Source organism: Budorcas taxicolor, chromosome 24 (assembly GCF_023091745.1).
Source record: "Budorcas taxicolor isolate Tak-1 chromosome 24, Takin1.1, whole genome shotgun sequence".
Classification (NCBI taxonomy): Eukaryota; Metazoa; Chordata; class Mammalia; order Artiodactyla; family Bovidae; genus Budorcas; species Budorcas taxicolor.
Window position 1 is genome coordinate 30858503 of NC_068933.1, and position 18312 is coordinate 30876814.

Consider the following 18312-nt stretch of genomic DNA (forward strand, 5'->3'; position numbering starts at 1 on the left):
TTTCTTCCTTCATTTATCTGGATGATCCTATGATTATCTCATTTTTTCTGTTAATGCAGTAAATTAAATAGATTACTTTTTGAACTTTAAAGCAAACTTGAACTAGAATACACAAGTTGGCCATGGTATATTGTCTTTTAAAGATATATTTATACATCACTGGTTTTAATTTTAATTTCTAGTATTTGTTAATGATTTTTGCATCCATAATTATGTGAGATACTGATTTGTACTTTTTCTTTTGTGTAGTATCTTCTAAAATTTTTAGAAACAACATTATGTTAGCCTTATTAATAGAGGCAGAGTATTCACTCTTTTTTACTTTTTCTGGAAGAGTTTGTACAATTTGGTATAATTTATTCCTTAATGTTTGGAAGAATTCACCAGGGAAGCAATCGTCACAACTCCAGAATTTAGCAAGTGTTTCAGAGGGAAAACTGATCAGGCGTTTTTGTTCCTTCTAATTCCCCAATTTAGACCACAACACAATCTCTCCAAAATTGTACTGATTTTTCATTCCTCCCAAAGAGTGTCTTAGCAAGTGCTATCACCAGGGAGAAATATGAACAGGTCACCTTGGAAATAGTCCATCCCTCAGAGTTTTAGATCCTTGTCACTTTCACAGCTCTCTGATCCCCTGAAATGTGGGGTTTGGTAATGTCCATGACTTTTTCTGGTTATCATTGTATAAGTGCCGGCCTGCCAGGATGTACTGGAGTCTACCTATATGTGTAAGTATGGGCTTCCTTACTTTTTCAGACAGATGATAGTTTTTCATTTGTCTGGAGAATAGACTTTGGAAAGCTCAAAAGAGCTTTTAAATGTTTATGAATCTTTTTAGTGTTTATGAATGTCACTCACTCATTGTTTGTTTTTATTCACAAAATAGTACCTGCTGACTTTAGCTATGAGATAGTCATTGTGGTCTTACAAATTCCCAAACTGGGTTGGAATAAGAATTGCTTTTGTTCCTGTTTAAAACACATTAAAGGGCCTCAGTTCTGGAAATTCTCTCAATGATTGGGTCAGAGCCTAGGAATCTGTAATTTTAATATACTTTCCAGGCAATTCTGATTTAGTCCATACACAAAGGCATTTGGAAACCACTGAACTGGGAAAGAAGTGATTAAAAAGTAATGTTCTGAGTCACTATTTTTATGATGGAATGCAGGAAATTTCATGGACTGTGAATAGGGGGGAGATCAATTTTCAGTTCCCACTCCTAGTAGGTATGGAAATATAGATCTCTAGAAGAAGCTCAAAACCTTTTCCCAACATCACAGTACATAAAAGAAAGTAACAGTTGATGAAAAATTGCAACGGTCCAAACTAAAAATTCTGATTCTGCAGGTAGAGCAGTGTCTTTCACCTGAAACTGTAATAAGTTGTCCTGGAGGCTGAAAGCTATTTCTAGGATTATTTAGGAACAACCAAGAACTCTGGGTGATTAGTTAATAAGGACCCTGAAATAAGATGCAAAAACTTCTGAGCAGAGAAAGTTATGTGAGACAAGAACAATGCATGTCACACAGAAGTGCCCACCCTGGACCAAAACTGCTTTTGTAGCCCTTTTGAGGGAAAAGGGATGAGAATTTGATGTTAAAACCTTAATTGTTTCTTGTAAGTAATTATAAAGTAGAAATCTGTTTATATGAGATCTCATTTCAGAATAAACAATAGGTTATTTTATACAGTAGGTTATTTTGAACACAAATCATTGTGTTGTCTTTTAATAGTTACAGATCTTTTTAAAGTATTATGAGTAGTACACCTACTTGGTGATGCGCCCTACCTATTGAGATCAGGAATTTGGCACTGAGAAATGGAAAGGGGGTAAGGGTTCTTTAAATGAAGCCAGTCTATATGTGTCATACTTTAGGTCACACTCGAGATCTGCAGTCCCTCATTCAAAGAGCTCAGGTATATGACTGATATATGACATAACAAGTATGACTTTGAATTTATCCCAAGACACTGAGTACATAAAAGTAAGTGCCCCATTTTTTTGGTTGAAGGGAGTTGAGCCAAGGAAACTCCAGCAAGATAATCTTTAATGCATTTTAAAGGTTAAGCATGAGTAACATAGGTGGGTAAATGTGCATAAAGGACTTTGGGCATGGGAAACGATATAACTGAGTAGAACATGTCCCCATATAATAATGAGATGTGCTCTGAAGAAGCTTGGTAGCCACTGGGACAGACATACTGGGTATTAGTTAAAGTACATATGGGGAATGGGGTTGGATAGTTCAAGAGATACTTGATTTCAAGTGATGTTTTATTCTTTTAAAGAATTTTTTTAAATTGCTAGCTCTAACTTTCTTTATTTATTTAAGATGTCTTTATTCGGCCATGCCACACAGCATGTGGGATCTTAGTTCCCTGACCAAGGATTGAACCTGTACCGTCTGCAGTGGAAGCACAGTCTTAAGCAATGGACCTCCAGGGAAGTTCCTCAAGTGACATTTAAACAAGGCTAATAAGTTTGGTATATGTACCACAGCTTTCTTATCCATTCATCTGCTGATGGACATCTAGGTTGTTTCCATGTCCTGGCTATTATAAACAGTGCTGCAATAAACATTGGGGTACATGTGTCTCTTTCAATTCTGGTTTCCTCGGTGTGTATACCCAGCAGTGGGATTGCTGGGACTTCATTCTGAAGGTGAATTATAGTCATTGAAAGACTTTAAACAAAAAAGGTAGCATGAACAATAGATCATTTGGGCAGTGTGCAATATGGTTTAGGAAAGGGAGATCCTAAAATCAGAATAAAAATCACAATTATTTTTCCAAGACCACAATTCTGAGTAAGCAGAGGAAGACACGGATTTGTAGAAACATAGTGAAGACATGGTTTATAAAAGTGAACTTTTGAGAATGGCCCTCTGTTCTGATTTCATTAGCATTATAGCAGAAATAACCAAGATGGAAACTACATGAGGAAAAACGTATTTGTAGGAAAAAAAATAAACTTAGATATAAACAAGACGAGTTGTTGGAAATGGGGACCTGATTCCTGGAGATGGAGCAGCCATCTTGGACTACAGCACGGTCCTGTGAATGGGGTCCTGCTGGCAGAGCCTAGATCCAGGAAGCCTGTGTCCCCAAAAACTTCATGAGGCAACTCTGCCATACTGTCCCTGAACTGTCCGTGTTAAGACTGTATCTTGAGTAAGAAATACATTTCTGTATGATTTATGCCTTTAAATGCTATGATATGGTGCTACTTATTGAACCTAAGCCTTACCAATGATGTGAGCTCATTGGTGAATTTTGTTCATGTACATTTCATGAAATAACAAGGCTTAACTCCATTGTTCTACATCATGCAGTAAGTGGTATATGATTAAGTAATGTAATGTAGTAGGTGATGTCTACCCTTTCAAGAAATTCAACGGCAAGACCGTGATACAGCTTCTTTAAACTGTGAAGTCATTTCAAATGAAGCCTCAGTAGTACAATAACAAGGCAAATTGCTTATGATTAAGCATTTTGAGAAAAGTAGGAGGCAAAATTGCGTATACTACATGAATACAGTAACATGAAATTACCCTAGTCAGCGGTGCTGGGAAAGAACTAAAAGAATACATCAGCCCATTAAAATGGTGTTTTGTGAAGAAAGGGACTAGTTGTGGTGTTTCTTTTCTTCATAGTATTTTATGCCAGACTTTATTTGATAGAATTATTTTTATTTAAAATGGAATAGCTGTTGAAGACACTGGGAGAGAGAACATTAAAAAAGACACAAAATAAAGGTTTTCTAATAAAGAGATAATAAAAATTTCTAACAAAGAAAAAGACTAGCTGACAATTGAGGCATGAATGTTTAGCGCCACTGACCTACATATAGTAGCATCGTCTCCAGTATTATTCTACAGCCCTCATGTAGCAACAGAGAAATTAGGAGGCTGGAATGCCAAAACCCAAGGTTTTGGGGAAGAGAGTAGAAGAGGAAAGGGATGAGGAAGCTGTGGCTGAGAGGATGGACCTTTGGTATTTGACCAGGAAAGGAGGGTAGGGAAGCAGGCAGACTGTTTTTACCTCCTGGGGACTCCAGCCCCTCCAAGGAGGCCAAGATCAGGTTTAATGTGGGTGAAGAAAGCAAGAGCTGAAAGGATTGACATGATAAGAGGGTGCATGCATGTTGAGTCACTCAGTTGTGTCTGACTCTTCTGTGACCCCATGGCCAGGCTCCTCTGTCCATGAGATTTTCCAGAAAAGATTACTGGAATGGGTTGTCATTTCCTCCTCCAAGGGATCTTCTTGACCCAGGGATCGAACCTGTGTCTCCAGCATCAGCAGGCAGATTCTTTACCACTAAGCCACCTGGGAAGCCCTTGATAAGAGGGCAGGTATTCGGATTTAAGGTCTTAAAGGTAATACAGGTGATTACACTTTGCAGTTATGACTTTGGACCGGGCTACTGCAGTGGAGTGCTGTGTTCAGGTCCGTGGAGATCTGTGAAGTTCATTAACTCAGTAGTTAGTCATAATGTTTCAATAAGACTTACCAATTATTTAAGTTGTAATTGTAAAAAAAAAAAACTAAATTTAAATTGATTTAATTTCTTCAAATTAAATTATTGATTGAAATGGAAAGAGAACCTGCAATTATGAAAAGTCTTTGCAGAGAAAGTGTTTCTAAGAGGAAATACAAGATGCATAACAAAGAAGATGTGAAAATTCCACTTCAGAAATTTCATTTATACCCTTGATCAGCCTAATTTCACTTCTGAAATTTCCTAGCAACTGCAATTGTGTACGTATTATAAATGAAATTTATTTCCCTCGTAAACTGTGGAATTCTTGACTTCACAGACTTTGTTTTTGTACTGCACAGTGTTTGGCACATTATGGGAATCCATGTGTTCTTTTATATGACTCTTTTTCTCCTGTTGTTGTTTAGTCGGTGAGTCATGTCTGACTCTTTTGTGCCCCATGGACTGTCACCCACCAAGCTCCTATGTCCGTGGGATTGTCCAGGCAAAAAATACTACAGTGGGTTGCCATTTCCTTCTCCAAAGGCTCTTCCCAACCCAGGGATTGAACCCATGTCTTCTGTATTGGCAGGCAGATACTTTCCCAATGACCCATTACCCTTACTGCTTAGGAAGCCTTTTTTTTTTTTTTTTTTTTCCTGACATGATGCTAAAGATCTATATACTTATAGCTGGTAGTATGAGAGTCAGCCATTCAAAACGAATGTTCTTAGATTTCCAATCATGGAATTTTTTTAAGCGTGAATAGAGTGCTCACTACTTGGGGATCGAAAGGGCACACTGACAACAGGTGGAGTATTAAATGGTTCTATATGTTCCTTTCAAGCTTATAGATTCTATGAGTCTTAACAATTAGTCATTTATTTCTCTTCATGTATTAATATGGTCATGGATCCCATCTCTTTTCACTGTACATTATAGAGCTGGAAAACTTACCAAATACCAGTAGTACATCTTATAACACAATTACAGAACCTCAGGGTTCAAAGAGAAATTAAATATCAACTCATCCAAGAGCCCATCTGTTGGAAAACCTTCTGGTTACCCAAGAGAGAATTTAGACACAAGACAGAAAAAGAAAACTACCTTTCAGTTCCCTCATTATCTATCTCCCTTACAAATGACTCTTTTTTATCCATTCCTGTGTTTGTAAGGCATTGAAACATAAAGTGAAGTCACTTAGTCGTATCCTGCCCTTTGCGACCCCATGGACTGTAGCCTACCAGGTTGCTCTGTCCATGGGATTTTCCAGGCAAGTATACTGGAGTGGCTTGCCATTTTCTTCTCTAGGAGATCTTCCCAACCCAGGGATTGAACCCAGGTCCCCCACATTGTAGGCAGACATTTTACTGTCTGAGCCACCAAGGAAGTCTTGAAACATAAAGCAGTTCACAAACAGAGAGAACAATGGTAATACTGCTTATTGGAGAGAATAGTTTTAGATGCGTTCATAGTGGACATCCTGTTGCTGTTTAGTTGGTAAGTTGTGTCCGATTCTTTTGCAGCCCCACGGACTGTAGCACTACTGACTCAGTGGACATGAATTTGAGCAAACTCTAGGAGATAGCAGAAGACAGAGAAGCCTGGCATGCAACAATCCATGGGGTAACAAAGAGTTGGACATGGCTTAGCAACTGAACAGCATCATCAACGAGGACTGTAGGACATCCTGTTATTCACCCCTAATTGAACTGCATCCCCCCTAGAAGGAAAGGCTTTGCCTGTTGAAGGCAGAGTCTAAAGTTATAAGTTCATCCCATGGTGGCAAACACACCAAAATACATTGTCTTTGCAGGAAGGGTGAAGTTAGTATGCCCTTGGTCTTCTAAATACACCTGTTACATAAGTGACTCCTCTTCTTTGAGGAAGGTGGTGGAAAAAGCTCTTGTCATATCTTCTCTTGTGGAGAGTAGAGTAGAAATCTCTTTCATCTGCAAGTACCATTCTCTCTTTTCACAACCCCTAATGTCCAATATGGTTCTAAGTAACAGAGATGTTCACAAGATCACCCTCTTTGCTAAAGATTTCTAATGGTTTCCCCTTTTCCCTCCGTTGTTCCCCATTTCGTATGGCTCTGCTCTACATGCCAACAGAAATAGTTGATCTGTATTTTGGGTAGTGTGTTTCATCCTTCCTAAATAAGGTGTTGAATTGTACCTTTGAAGATCTTCCAAAAGATTTGTAAGACTCTGAAGTCTTACAAAAGACTGTTAGGTGAGACACTTAGGAGGAAGTGATTCATAATAAGTGTACTCAGCTCACACATCAAGACAGAGAGTTGTATTGCTGAGTCAACCCCACCAGGTCTTTCGACCACTGACCTAGCTTAGCTGTGATACATTATTATGAACATACTTTTTATCAAATATGCTTTTTTTTTTTTAAACCACAAACAAGAGGTATTCTGTTTGGGAATTTGGGTTCCTACAGCCCATTAATAAAACCTCATCTCATCAGTGATCACCAGGTTCATCATACTTGCTTCATGTAGCTTGAAATCCCTAAATCTGAGGTTATACACTCAAATACCTATAGAGGCCAGGTAAACAGTGTAAACGAGCAAAGTAGAAAGGTGTAGTTTGTGAGAAAATAGTGGGTAGTGTGGCAAATAGAAAGTACAAGCCCCAATTTAAACACACAACTGCTCTTCCACATTAAAAGTTTGTCATGATTTTACATGGTAAACTAGCTGCCTTTCTGTCTTGCAATTTTTAAAAGGAAGCTGAGAAACTCAGACTTCTCTCTGTGAAGTCCTTTGAACGTGAGGTATTTATGTACACATATAGCTGATTCACTTTGCTGTGCAGCAGAAACTAACACAACATTGTAAAGCAACTATACCCCAATGAGGGGAAAAAAGTTGATACTGAAAATAAAATAACAACAAAAAAACTAATGTCAAATAAAAAACAATGTATACCACTAGTACAACACACTAGTACACTAGTACAACACAAAACCAAACTAAAACCACAAATACTCAGACTGGATATGGCCCATAAGCTACACCCTTACAGCTGTGCTTCTGTGTTAAATCATTTGCTATTGACCCACCCACTCTTCTTCATAATAGATGGGGTCTATGCATGCCACCTCCCTGCGGGTCTACTCTGCTTGCCCCCCATGTTGTAGCCCCTGCCTCGTTACTGGAATTGTACTCTCAGAGGGAAGTTGAGAATATAGTTTCATAATGTGAGCCACGGGAAGTCATTTTCAGACTTGCTTCTTTTTCGTTGGGCCTGGCACCATCAGAGTGGGAAGGATTCAGGTTGGTTTGGGGAGTTCCATGATTTAGTGAGCAAATCGTGAGTAAGCGTCTGACAAACAGAGCTCCTAATTCTGTCTCTGTCGTTTCCTAGCAGCGCGCACTTATTCAAGTCCTGCAGCTCTGCTGGATTTTCATTTTCTTATGTGCAAAGAGGAGATACTAATAAAGGAGTGTTATAAGGATTGAACGGGATAGTTTATAAGAAAGTACCAAGAACACCATTAAGTTTATTGAAACATGGGGCCTTATTATGATTGATGCTTTTAATATTTAAATCTGAACTTGCCTTGGATTTCTTTTGTTTTATTGAAATTGTTTCTTTTTCTTATAGAATGGAATTAACAAAAGGTTTATAGAAAAAAAGGGAATAATCTCAAAGCAGGGCTAGGATTTAATGGAATATATTGATCTGATACAATATTGTCCTCAATATTTCATCCTTAGAACAGATGTTTACTGAGTGCCTACTACAGGCCAGACCTTGTTCTGGGCACTGGGTATACAGGGATGAATGAATAGGAAGGGGCCTGCCCTTATGGAACTTCAATTTCTAGTTAGGGAGACTAGCATGAAGACTTAAGCAAATAAAAACACAGTTGGATGTAGTATAAGTGATTTAGGGTAAAATAAAGCAGGATATGGAAATAGAAAGTGACAACAGGAGAAAGAGGAGCTCTTTTAAATTTCATGGTCAGGGAAAGCCTCTCAGCAAGAGACAGTTGAGCAGAGATGTCACTGAATTGCAGGAGGAGCCATGCGAGTGTCTGGGGAAAACGTATTCCTGGCAGAGGAAGTGACAGATTCAGATCATCAAAGGCAGGGATAAGCTTGGTGTATTCAGTGAGCAGAAGAGGAGACACCGGTGTTAACAAAGTGAGGGAAGAGCAGGACGTAGGGGTTCAAGCGTGAGCTGGGAAGGGTGGATTTCGTGCAGAACCCTGTGGATCCAAGGATGGATAACAGTAGAGTCTGTGGATTTTGTTCTGAATGGTATTAAGTTTGAACTGGAGTGAGATCACCTTTTGTTGCTAAAGTGAAGGAGAATTGATTTTAGCAGACAGGAGTCTAGGGGGAATGCAGTCTAGGAGAGAAGGGATGCTGGCTATACCTGGAGTTGTAGCAGGGGGCACAGAGGAAAGCAGTAAGATTCAGAGTATGTAGTGAAGGGGGAACCAAGAGCCCTCGCTGGTGGGTTCTGTGTGAGTGTAAGGAAAGGAGAAGTGTCCCTGGTGAGTCCCAGGTGTGGGCCTGACTTACTCATTGTTGCTGTTTAATAATGAGATGGCAGTGACTAGAGGAAAAGCAGGTAGGATGGAGATGAGGGGTGAAACTATATAAAAGTCTGTTTCAGATGTGCTATGTTAAATGTGAGGTTGCTAGGAAGCAACCAGGTGGGGAGGTATCAAGTAGGAAGCTGATGTTTGCATGAGGGGCTGAGGGGTCAAGTGCGGGCTGGTGATGTAGATGACATTTAGAGCGACAGGACTGGAAAGCATTATATACGGAGATTTCTCAGAGGAGAGCAAAGAGACAAAGGGCATGGCATCATGAGGCGGTCAGGAAGACGAGGAAGACCCAGCAAAGGAGACAGGAGAGGAGCAGCCGTGTGGTAGGAAAACAAATGAAAAGGTCGGCTGTCGTAGAAGCAAAAAGATAAGTAAGGAGCAATCAAATATGCCTGCTGCTTCTCCCAGGTGAAGTAAGATAGAGCTGGAGAATTAACGCTACTTGGGCAGAGTGGAGGTGGTGAGAGCCCTTCAAAGAGGGGTTTTCACTAAGTGCTGGGCAACGTCCTGTGGGGAGAAAGATGGTGACTGTGACTCTACACCACTCATTGCCAGCCTTTTTTTTTCCCTGCTGTAAATAGAAGCACAGAAATAGGCAGTACTCAGGAGGTTAAGTGGGGTCCATGGTTAGTTTCTATAATATAGAGAGTGAAAAAAGTTAGCCAGGACAGGAAACTAAGTCAAGGATATGACGAAATCGGGGAGCAAGAATTATGACAAATTTTAGAACACATGTGTCACAGTTTCACAGGTTTCAAAGGTGTTTTGAATCTGACTGTGTGGATAAGCAAGGTGACCTATCCTGAAATACACCTAAATGGACCGTTTGAGTGCTTCCTTCTCGATCAGGCATCTGTCTGCATGAGGATCAGTCATCTGAGGTTTCTTTAAGTCTTTCCTTGTTTCTGAATTTAGAGGAAAAGAATTTGGTCCTTCACCACTAAGCATGATGTTACCTGTGGTTTTTTGTAGATGGCCTTTTTCAGGTTCTATCACTAGCTCCCTCATAGATTTTTATCTTGAGGATGTGTTGGATTTTGTTAAATGCTTTTCATTCACTTATTGTGATAATTGTATGCTGCTTAATTCTACTCTTTAAATTTTAATATGGAGAATATGTCAATTGATTTTTCAAATGTTAAAGCAATCTTGTATTCCTGAAATAAACCCCATTTGGACATAAATGTGTTATCTTTTTAATGTCTGCATTTGATTTGCTTAAATTTTGTTAAGCATTTTTTACTTTGTGTTTATGAAAGCTATTGGTAGGCAGTTTTGTTTTTTCTTATAATTAGAAACTATTTTTCCTTTAAATTTTTTCTCAAAACTTTTATGTAGAACTAGTATTACCTATTTCTTAAACATTTGAGAGAATTCCTAAGTGAATCTATTTGGGTCTGGAGTTTAGTATATGAGAAAAATTTTAAGCAATTTGTTTGACAGCTATAGAGTTATTGAAATTATTCATTTCTTCTTCAGTCAACTGTTCTAGTTTATAGCTTTCCAGGCATTTGCTATTTCACCTAAATTGTCAGAATAACTGGCATATTATTTTTTATCATATTCTCTTCAGTTCAGTTCAGTTCAGTCGTGTCTGACACTTTGAGACCCTGTGAATCACAGCATGCCAGGTCTCCCTGTCCATCACTAACTCCGGAAGTTTACCCAAACTCATGTCCATTGAGTCAGTGATGCCATCCAGCCATCTCATCCTCCGTTGTCTTCTTCTTCTCCTGCCCCCAATCCCTCCCAGCATCAGGGTCTTTTCCAATGAGTCAACTCTTCACATGATGTGGCCAAAGTACTGGAGTTTCAGCTTCAGCATCATTCCTTCCAATGAACACCCAGGACTGATCTCCTTTAGGATGGACTGGCTGGATCTCCTTGCAGTCCAAGGGACTCTCAAGAGTCTTCTCCAACACCACAGTTCAAAAGCATCAATTCTTCAGCGCTCAGCTTTCTTCACAGTCCAACTCTCACATTCATACATGACCACTGGAAAAACCATAGCCTTGACTAGATGGACCTTTGTTGGCAAAGTAGTCTCTGCTCTTCATTATGCTATCTAGGTTGGTCATAGCTTCCCTTCCAAGGAGTAAGCATCTTTTAATTTCATGGCTGCAATCACCATCTGCATTGACTTTGGAGCCCCCCAAAATAAAGTCTGACACTATTTCCACTGTTTCGCTATCTATTTACCATTCTCTTAGTATCCTCTAAATATCTGAAGACTATGTAGTAATGTCAACTTTCTCATTACAGATATTGACAACTTGTATCTTTTCTTTTTTTCTGATCAATTTGGCTCGAAGTTTATTATTTTTATTGATCTTCTTACAGAACCAGCTTTTAGTTTCATACTTTTTCTCTAATATTCTGCTGTATTCTGTTGCACTGGTTTTTGTTCAGACCTTAATTATTTCCTTTCTTCTGCTTTCTTTAGGTTTAATTTGCTCTTTTCAGTATTTTTATAATTGTGGAGGCTGAGACCTTAGGTTGAAGCATTTCTTCTTTCCTGAAACAGCTGTTCAGTTCAGTCCAGTTGCTTAGTCGTGTCTAACTCTTTGCGACCCTATGGACTGCAGCATGCCAGGCTTCCCTGTCCATCACCAGCTCCCAGAGCTTACTCAAACTCATGTCCATTGAGTCAGTGATGCCATCCAACCATCTCATCCTCTGTCGTTCCCTTCTCCTCCCACGTTCAATCTTTCCCAACATCAGGGTCTTTTCTAAGAAGTCAGCTCTTCACAAGTGGCCAAAGTATCGGAGTTTTGACTTCACCATCAGACCTTCCAATGAATATTCAGGGCTGATTTCCTTTAGGATGGACTGGTTGGATCTCCTTGCAGTCCAAGGGACTCTTAAGAGTCTTCTCAAGCACCACAGTTTAAAAGCATCAATTCTTTGGCACCCAGCTTTCTTTATAGTATAAATCTCACATCCATATGACTACTGAGAAAACCATAGCTTTGACTAGACGGAACTTTGTTGGCAAAGTAATGTCTCTGCTTTTTAATATGCTGTCTATGTTGGTCATAACTTTTCTCCCAAGGAAGAAGCATCTTTTAATTTCATGGCTGCAGTCACCATCTGCAGTGATTTTGGAGCCCAAGAAAGTAAAGTCTCTCACTGTTTCTATTGTTTCCCCATCTGTTTGCCATGAAGTGATGGGACCAGATGCCATGATCTTAGTTTTCTGAATGTTGAGCTTTAAGCCAACTTTTTCACTCTCCTCTTTCATTTTCATCAAGAGGTTCTTTAGTTCTTCTTCACTTTCTGCCATAAAGTTGTTGTCATCTACATATCTGAGGTTATTGATATTTCTCCTGCCAATCTTGATTCCAAGTTTTGTTTCATCCAGCCTGGCATTTCACAAAGTACATGATGTACTTTGCATGTAAGTAAAATAAGCAGGGTGACAATATAAAGCCTTGACGTATTCCTTTCCAGATTTGGAACCACTCTGTTGTTCCATATCCAGTTTTGACTGCTACTTCTTGAGCTGCATACAGATTTCTCAGGAGGCAGGTCAGGTGGTCTGGTATTCCCATCTTTTCCAGAATTTTCCACAGTTTGCTGTGATCCACACAGTCAAAGGCTTTGGCGTAGTCAATAAAGCAGAAGTAGATGTTTTTCTGGAACTCTCTGGCTTTTTCTGTGATCTAGTGGATGTAGGCAATTTGATCTCTGGTTCCTCTGGCTTTTCTAAGTCCAGCTTGATGTTCTCAGTTCATGTACTGTTGAAGCCTGGCTTGGACAGTTTTGAGCATTACTTTGCTAGCGTGTGAGATGAGTGCAATTGTGTGGTAGTTTGAACATTCTTTGGCATTGCCTTTCTTTGGGATTGTAATGAAAACTGATTTTTCCTGTCCTGTGGCCACTGCTGAGTTTCCAAATTTGCTGGCATATTGCATGCAGCACTTTCACAGCATCATCTTTTAGGATATGAAATAGCTCAACTGGAATTCCATTACATCCACTAGCTTTGTTCGAGTGATGCTTCCTAAGGCCCACTTGACTTCACATTCCAAGATGTCTGGCTCTAGGTGAGTGATCACACCATCATGGTTATCTGGGTCATGAAGATCTTTTATGTGTAATTCTGTATATTCTTGCCACCTCTTCTTTATATCTTCTTCTTCTGTTAGGTCCATGCCATTTCTGTCCTTTATTTTGCCCATCTTTGCATGAAATGTTGCCTTGGATCTCTAATTTTCTTGAAGAGATCTCTAGTCTTTCCCATTCTATTATTTTCCTTTATTTATTTATTTATTTTTGCATTGATCACTTAGGGAGGCTTTCTTATCTCTCCTTGCTATTTGTACTCTGCATTCAAATGGGTATATCTTTTTTTTCTTAGACTTTAGCTTCTTTTCACAGCTATTTGTAAGGCCTCCTCAGACAACCATTTTGCCTTTTTGCATTTCTTTTGTTGCGGATGGTTTTGATCACTGCCTCCTGTTTGATGTCACAACCCTCTGTCCATAGTTCTTCAGACACTCTATCAGATCTTATTCCTTGAATCTATTTGTCACATCCACTGTATGTAAGGGATTTGATTTAGGTCATATCTGAATGCTTAGTGGTTTTCCCTACTCTCTTCAATTTAGGTATCAATAAGCTTCCCTGGTGGCTCAGAGGTTAAAGCGTCTGCCTCCAGTGCGGGAGACCCGGGTTCAATCCCTGGGTCGGGAAGATCCCCTGGAGAAGGAAATGGTAACCCACTCCAGTATTCTTGCCTGGAGAATCCCATGGATGGAGAAGCCTGGTAGGCTACAGTCCACGGGGTTGCAAGAGTTGGACACGACTGAGAGACTACACCTTCCAAGGAGTTCATGATCTGAGCCGCAGTCAGCTCCCAGTCTTGTTTTTGCTGATTGTATAAAGCTTCTCCATCTTCTGCTGTAAAGAAGAATGGAAAGAAAATTATAATCAATATAATCAATCTGATTTCAGTATTGACCATCTGGTGATGTCCATGTGTAGAGTCTTCTCTTGTGTTGTTGGAAGAGGGTGTTTGCTATAACCTATGGATTTTCTTGGCAAAATTCTGTTGGCCTTTGCCCTACTTCATTTTGTACTCCAAGGCCAAATTTGCCTGTTATTCCAGGTACCTCTTGAATTCTTACTTTCGTATTCCAGTCCCTTATAATGAAAAGGACATTTTTTGGGGGGTGTCAATTCTAGAAGGTTGTTAGGTCTTCATAGAACCATTCAACTTCAGCTTCTTCAGCATTACTGGTTGGAGCATATTGCTTTGGAAATGAACAGAGATAATTCAGTCATTTTTAAGATTGCATCCAAGTACTGCATTTCCCACCCTTTGTTTACAATGATGGCTAATCCATTTCTTCAAAGGGATTCTTGCCCACAGTAGTAGATATCATGGTCATCTGTGTTAAATTCACCCTTTCCAGTTCCTTTTAGTTCACTGATCCCTAAAATGTCTATGTTCATTCTTGCCATCTCCTGTTTGAGCACTTTCAGTTTGCCTTGATTCATGGACCTACCATGCCAGGTTCCTATGCAATATTGCTCTTTATAGCATCATAATTTACTTCCATCACCAGTTACATCCACAACTGTGTGTTGTTTTTGCTTTGGCTCTGTCTCTTCATTCTTTCTGGAATTATTTCTCCACTGATCTCCCATAGCATACGGGGTGCTATGGAGAGTTCATCTTTCAGTGTCCTATCTCTTTTCCTTTCCATACTGTTCATGGGGTTCTCAAGGCAAGAGTACTGAAGTGGTTTGCCATTCTCTTCTCCAGTGGACCACGTTTTGTCAGAACTGTCCACCATGACCCGCCCATCTTGGGTGGCCCTACATGGAATGGCTTATGGTTTCATTGAGTTAAACAAGGCTGTGGTCCATGTGATCAGTTTGGTTAGTTTTCTGTGATTGTGGTTTTCATTCTGTCTGCCCTCTGATAGATAAGGATAAGAGGCTTATGGAAGCTTCCTGAGGGGAGAGACTGACTGAGGGGGAAGCTGGGTCTTGTTCTGATGGGCGGGGCCATGCTCAGTAAATCTTTAATCTAATTTTCTGTTGATGGATGGGGCTGTGTTCCCTCCCTGTCGTTTGACCATACTATGTCAAACAACAGTTTGAGGCCAAACTATGGTAGAGGTAATGAAGATAATGGTGACCTCCTACCAAAGGTCCCATGCACTGCAGCACTGAGTGCCCCAGACCCTTCAGCAGGCCACTGTGAACCCACTCACGTGCAAGTCTTGGTCAATGTCTTGTGGGGTCACTGCTCCTTTCTCCTGGGTCCCAGTGTGCACAAGGTTCTGTTTGTGCCCTCCAAGAGTCTGTCTCCCCAGTCCTGTGTAAGTTTTGGCGGCTCTGTGGTGGGGTTAATGGTGACCTCCTTTAAGAGGGCTTATGCCATACCCAGGTCTGCCGCACCCAGAGGTCCTGCCCTTGTGGCAGGTCACTGCTGAAGTGTACCTTTGCAGGAGACGCTCAAACACAGTTCTGGCTGTCTTTGTGGGGTCTCTGGGTCCTGGTGCTCATAAGGTTTGTTTGAGCCCTCTGAGCATCTCTGGTGGATAAGGGGTTTGATTCTAAACACATATTTGCCCTTCCTACTGTCTTGCTGGGGCTTCTCCTTTGCCTTTGGAAACAGCTGTAAAGCTATCAATTTCCCCCTAAGTACTGTTTTGTATGAACCCCACAGATTTTGATATATTGTGCTATCATTTTGACTCAGGGACAGATACTTTCTAATTCCTCTACTGATTCCTTGTTTGATTAACAGACAACCCATTTTCCACATATTTGTGAATTTTTCAGGTAACTTTCTGTTATTTATTTTATTTATTTCTGATTTAATTCCATTTTAGTTTGCTCCATTTTGTAAGGAAGTTACCCCAGGATGTGCTCTGTGTCTTTCTTTTGTCCCTGCAGATCTGTTCTCTGCTCTCCACTTTGATTTCTTCCTTAGGAGGCTTCCTGTAGGGTCGCAACTATGGGCTCTCTTTTGCATGTGTTTTTACTGTGAGGAGCCCGAGGGAAGGTGCGGCATCTGTAGGCAGGGTGCTGACTCCTACACTACTCTCTGTGCGTTCATGTGTGTGCAGTCACTCAGTTGTGTCTGACTGTTTGCGACCCCCATGGACTGTAGCCCCCCAGGCTCCTCTGTATTTGAGATTTACCTGGCAAGCATACTGGAGGGGGTTGCCATTTCCTACTCCAGGGGATCTTCCTGATCCAGAGATCAATTCCGAGTCTTCTGCGTCTCCTGCATTGGCAGGTGGATTGGGTGGCTCAGTTGGTAAAGAATCTGCCTGCAGTGCAGGATACCCAGGTTGGATTCCTGGATTCAGAAGATGTCCTGGAGAAGGAAATGGCAATCCACTCCAGTATTCTTGCCTGGAAAATCCCATGGACTCTAGCCTGCCAGGCTCCTCTGTCCATGGGATTCTCAAGGCAAGAATACTGGAGTGGGTTGCTGTGCCCTCTTCTCCTTACAGGGGCCCTAATCCTAGATGCTCCCCTTGAAGAAAGATCAGCCAAGATGCACCAAAAAGCTTCCTCTTCTTCTGACTTATGATGATTGCTCTGCATTTTTGCCTTTTAGGACTAGTCAAGGAATAAACACTACAATTAGTAATCTCTGAATACTGCACTATCCCTTAGGGGTTGTAAATATCCCCTTTACTAAATTTCCTCAAATGACTCGTTTAATGTACCATTTGCTTTCTCCAGGACCTTGACTGTTACAGAGTAGGTAGAAGAGATGTTCTCAAGAAGCTAGTAGGGGAAACAAGCCATATTGTGAATTGTCTTTAATGTATCTGTAAGTGTCAAATGAGTGAGTGATATTACTGGCTACAGGCATTCCAACATGGGAAAAAGAATTCCAAATAATAAGCCCATTCTAAGTTCCTGTCTGAGTTTGGAATACTTTTTTTTTTTTTTTTTTCTGTAGCAAGCAAAGTTCTAATTTAAATTGTGAACTAAGAAATTTTCCACGATACTGTAGACTTCAGCGAGGCAATTTGAACATAGGGTGTATTTGAAAAGGCACATGCTAAACTGGATTGTTCTCTAATTATTTCATATATATGCTTTTTTTCTCTACATCTGTATATTTTCTGAAAAGACTTACAATAGCACTGTATGACTCATTCCTTCCATCAAATAATGAATAAGATTATTGGGAAAACCAGCCACTTAAATTAGTGCTAGGGTAAGATGCTTTGGCTCTGATTCTAGGGAAAGAGATCAAAATTTTCCTGAGAGGTTGGATGGGAACAAAGAGAAATTACAATTACAGCTGACATAAAGAGTCAGGTAGTTGAGCAGTGATATCAGCCTTATATTTGAGAGGACAGTTTTAGTCATCCAATAAGAAAGATAGTGTTTAGCCAATGGCAGAGAAGATTGGTAATATATTGGGAAATAGAGGGTAGCATGAATGAAAAGAATTAAGGTAATATGTTGTGAGAAAAGAAATACTTTTTGAGTACTTATTACTACTGAGTACTGTCCAAGAGGCCTTGAAGTGACCCTTAAATAAATATCAGCAAAGTAGGTGAAGGAATGGTTAAGTGGATGCTTCCATAGACAACATGTAAATTTCTACACAGCACCATTTATGGGCTGAAATAAATTAATGTGCTCAGGCTCCCAGATGTTGAGACTACAGAGGGTTAAGGTTCAAGGGTGAAGAAGAAAACACATATGTGAGTGATACATGTGGTTTGTTTTTTTTTTTTTGAAAATGCACTGAAATGTGGACCCTGGCAAATAAGTCCTGATTTTGTTAACCATTATGAAGCAAAAGCAGACCAAAACATATGAATACTTTGGGTAAGCTAATACTTTTCAATCCTTTAAAACTTAGTTGACTTTTTTTTTTTTTTTTGGAGAAGAAAAGGTGAGTACTGTCAGGGGAGTGGCCTAGAAAGAGGATGGGTGGAGTTAGACTTAGCTTTCCCTTTTTGTATCATGAAGTTCACCTTTGGTCTCATACTGCATCTCCCTCTCAACCATCCAAAAGCTTCCAGTTAATCAGCCTCATCCTTCTTGAAAGGGAATTTAGGACTATCTGTTGTTATCCAGGCATGTCCCTTAGAGATCTTAATATAGACCCCTTATACACTGAGAGTCGTTTAAAAAAGAAAGACTTCCAAGTGCCTGTTATTGATGAAGATAAGTCTGAGAGCTTTGAAATACTACTTTAATAAAAACCATTGATTATATAAATTAAACCACTTTCTACTTACATTGTAACAATTTTTCTAGTT